The sequence below is a fragment of the Hemicordylus capensis genome, chromosome 3, assembly GCF_027244095.1.
Source record: "Hemicordylus capensis ecotype Gifberg chromosome 3, rHemCap1.1.pri, whole genome shotgun sequence".
Lineage (NCBI taxonomy): Eukaryota > Metazoa > Chordata > Lepidosauria > Squamata > Cordylidae > Hemicordylus > Hemicordylus capensis.
In genome coordinates this window covers 231236252-231240579 of record NC_069659.1, presented here as the reverse complement: position 1 = coordinate 231240579, position 4328 = coordinate 231236252, and the positions used below count along the sequence as shown (strand labels likewise).

General features: G+C 41.3%; 1 pseudogene; it reads right to left on the bottom strand.

The window, feature by feature from the left end:
* Nucleotides 1–808: 808 nt before the first annotated feature.
* On the bottom strand, nucleotides 809–4042 carry LOC128352012 (plasma membrane calcium-transporting ATPase 1-like; annotated as a pseudogene).
* Between the last annotated feature and the right edge of the window lie 286 nt (nucleotides 4043–4328).

Below are 4328 nucleotides of genomic sequence, written 5' to 3'. Positions count from 1 at the left end.
TTGTATGGGAGATAAGAGGTTTATTTCTACCATAAGGTTTCCGTTTCAACAGAGTTTCTGTTGGTTTTTCTGTTGCTAGAGCAAGAGAAGCAAATATATCCATGATGAGATTGACCCACAGCATCTGAACAGCTTTCAGAGGGGAATTCTATGTGATGCATGCCCCCGTAAAGGCAACGATCACTGCTACAACATTGACAGTGAGCTGAAACTGAAGGAATTTGGAAATGCTGTCATATACATTCTTGCCCCCACATAACCGCTTTAACAATACTTGAGAAATGAACTGCGTATTTGTCTATTAAACTCCTTAAAAGTGTAATAAGGGGCATAAAAAGTTATCCCCAGGTTGAAGGATGCCATATGTGCAGCATTACAAACAAAAAAAATTGGATTATGCCTGCAGCTGGCATTAGTAAATGTATTTTCTGGATCAATACAGATGTGACATCCAAAACATTAATTGTGTTTATGGTAACTGCTGCCAGGTTAGTCATAACCAAACACTGGAAAAAGCAAACCTGGTCAATGGACATCTGGTACAAGAACCTATGGCAAATTGTGATCTGTCAAATGCTAACCCATATTATTTGGTCCCATGCAAACCAGACTACAAATAATTCTTTTTATGTAATTTGGTCAGATTTCATTCTTTACACTAATTGGGAAAATTATGGTTATTTCCCTACCACAGACAATATTAGAGTGTGGATGGATTGATGAATTGTGGTGTGTTGTATTATGTTTTGCTGTTTGTGTTTGGATCAGTATTGTATAGCATTGCAAATTTGTTTTAATAAAGTTTTTTTTTTTAATCAAAACAAATAAAAATTCATTTTGTGCCCATCTCTACAGAACAACCCCATTTCAATTGGAATGTTTGGACATTCTGGTCGACATTTTGGAAGGCTATTTTTCCCTTGCTGATTGGTTTTCTGGCAATTGCTTTCAATCTCCTTGCATCTTGGTTGGCTTGTTATAAAAATCAAGTGTTGTCATGTGCAACTGTGCCCCATTGGCTCGGGTGGGGGGAGTTAAAGGAAATATTTTCAAAATATATTTAAGGGACTGGGAGGCCAGCAGCAAGCCTTATAGTGTGCTTCTCACACGATGAGAAAGGATCAGAGAGACTGCAGCAGCACAGAGTGGTGGTGGTGGTCTGGGGCCTGGTCCATTGGGAAAAGAGACAGAGAGTGCCTGCTGGCTTATCTGTCCCTCCCCCTCCCAATGTAATTACAGTGCCAATGAACTGCTTTTTCTTCTAATTCTAATAGTACCAGCAGCCCCAGTAGCTTTAACTGGGTGCTGCTGTAGATTTTTTCTTGTTATAGCCAGCCCCCAGAGGTTTTAATAACTGGGATACTGTGCTGAATTTTTTCTTCTTGTTTTGCAGCCCCAAGCTGCTGCACTTCTGCTGCTGTATGCCAAGATTGCACTTCATTTTTTGTTTTTGTAGGCTGGTGTGTTCTACATACTTAAGTTTCTCCTCACAACAACCCTGTGAAGTAGGTTAGGCTGAGAGAGAAGTGGCAAGCAAGGGAGGTGCAGTTATAATTTTCAGGTAGTGCCATAATTTGTTAATTAAAAGATTTGTTAATTAACGAGCTTGACTTGTATTTTTGAGCTGATATTATGGTAAAGCTATCTGAAAGATGAGTGTCAGATTTTTGGGGGGGCCGGGGCGCAATTTCAGTACTTGCCCTGGGTGCTATTTTCCCTAGATACGCCTCTGGCTACCACTTGCCTTTGGTGACATTGCTGTTAATGATCCTGTCTGCTAAGTTGTACTTGTCAGTAGGCAAGGACCTTGCAAGCACATGAAGTGTAGACCAAATCTCGTCGAAAAGCTCTTATTCTATCTCTCCTTCTGAATTGCATATACATCTGTTAAACTCTTTCCCATCCAAGCACGAAAAGTTTTCCATAGGTTGAATGATGCCACATTTTACAGCTATCACATGAGCTGTATTAATGTTATCCCCAGTGACCATACGCACAACAATGCCGGCATCCTGACATTTTCTTATTGCATCGGGAACTTTGGGTCTCACTGGATCTTCAATACCAACAATTGAGATACATGTCAAGTCCTGATGATGTCATCCTCGTTGTCCCAATCTGGTTCCTCATCTCTGGCTGGGAAATCTCTGAAAGCTAGACAAATGGTCCGGAATCCCTTGGAGGCCATTGGGTTAATCACATTCTTGATCATGAGGGCATAGTCTTCTTCGGCAAAAGGTACCGATTTCCCAGCATCGTTCAGTATGAAACAGCACTTCTGAAGGACTATTTCAGATGCACCTTTGGTGAACATTTGATAACTACCATCATCATTTTTCAAAACTGTGCTCATAGATTTCCTGTCAGAATTGAAGGTGTATACTTTATACAGCTGCTCTTCTGGTATCATCCTCCTTATAGCCTCGTAATCCTGTTTTAATTCCAGAAGAAAGCCCAGCAAAGCACATTCTGTTTTATTGCCCAGTTGGCGGGGCAGGCCCCCTCTTCTTTCAGGACTCGCTATTTTGGAAGTATATGCACAGTTAGTAGCAATACCTTTATGCAGACAATCCAAAGTAGTGGGATGAATTAAGTTAAGTTCAGGAATAACTCTATGATGTGTGTTACCAATGAAGGCTTGGACTACTGTCATTCTGTTCATGGTTAAGGTTCCTGTTTTATCTGAGCAAATTGTTGTTGCATTGCCCATAGTTTCACAGGCATCCAAATGTCTCACTAGGTTATTATCTTTAATCATTTGCTTCACAGAGTATGCAAGTGAGATGGTGACTCCAAGTGGAAGGCCCTCTGGCACTGCTACAACCAAAATGGTAACACAAACAATAAGGTTCTTCAAGATCCTTTGTAAATATATTGGTGTGCATTCCTTAGTCCAAACACACTTATTAATCACAAAATTTGTAATGAAAAAATGGGCTAGAAGGACAATAACAGTGAGTATAGCCATTGCCAGTCCTGCTTTGCCTATCTGAACAGCTAATCTGGTCAGTTTTGCTTGCAGAACTGATTTTTCCTTTTTGTGCGAAGGGGCTTTTTTGTGTTTTTCTTCTTCATTTGTTTTGATCTCTGCATCTTCATCCCCCCTTTCTATATCTAAGGTGTCTAGATTTTTTGCTGCCTCAGAGTCCTCGGTGAGTCTTTTTAGCCTTGTTGTCTTTGTCTTTTGTTTTTTCACTTGTCTCCCCAGCTCCAAGTAAACTGAGGATAATTCCTGCCTGTGAATTTATACCGACAGCTGTAATCACCATTTTCCCAGAGCCTTCGATGACATGGGTACCTGAAAGCAACATTGGATCTGCTGTCAAAGACTTCTTGACATGATCTGATTTGCCTGTGAGGGAACTCTCATCAACTTTCAGATCATGTCCTTGGAGAAGCAAACCATCAGCTGGAATAAGGTCACCGTATGTAATCTGTGCAACGTCCCCAACCACCAAGTCAGCTATTGGCACCTGGATTACTTCCCCTTGCGAATTACAGTGAACTTCTGTTGGCTCTCAGTGCGACGCTGCAGCCCCTGAAATTGTTTTTCTTTACTCCAGTCACTGAAAGCTGTTACCAGCATGACACAAACTACTGACACGAGTATTGCACACAGCCCTCTATCCAACCCATCTCCTCCTCACCTTCATCTTCCTTCGTCTTGGTGGTGTGGCATGCTGCAGCGCTTCCTCCTGGCGGGTTATAAAAAGAAAGCCCCAGTGATATGAAGGCCGCTATTATTAAAAAGCATAATGTGGGATCCTGCAGTGAGTCCCATATCAGCTCCAAGAACGTCCGGGGTTTCTTAGGGGGTATATAGTTTTGTCCAAATACACCTTTCCTTATATCCAGTTCCGATGGGGTGCCACATATCCCATCCATGGGAGAAGTTTTCAGCCATTCACATATTTGATTGACGTCACTGTAGTTTTCCTGTATTTTTTTTTACTGCATCTGTTTTTCGTAACTCCATCAAGTTTCTTAGCTCTGAGAGAGTGATAGTCAAGTCTTCTGCCAAGATGCTTATTGGAGTCACCATTGTGCTGACGTCCTGTAATTTACAATGACAACCCAGAACAATTTAATTGGAATAAAAACTGAAGTTTACAAACGCATATATTTACTACTGTAAAGCTTTGGCTCTGAAGGGTTTGGTGGCGATGGGGGTGGGTGTAAAAACTAACCCTTTCCCCAGTACCATCTTAAAACTGGGGAAATGGCATGGAAGAAAAGTAGAACATCCAAAGCAAAGTGTGGGTATGTGCAGCCTCATTTGGAAAGCATAATAGGTGAGATTGTCTTAATTCAGACTAACTTTAAAAGGA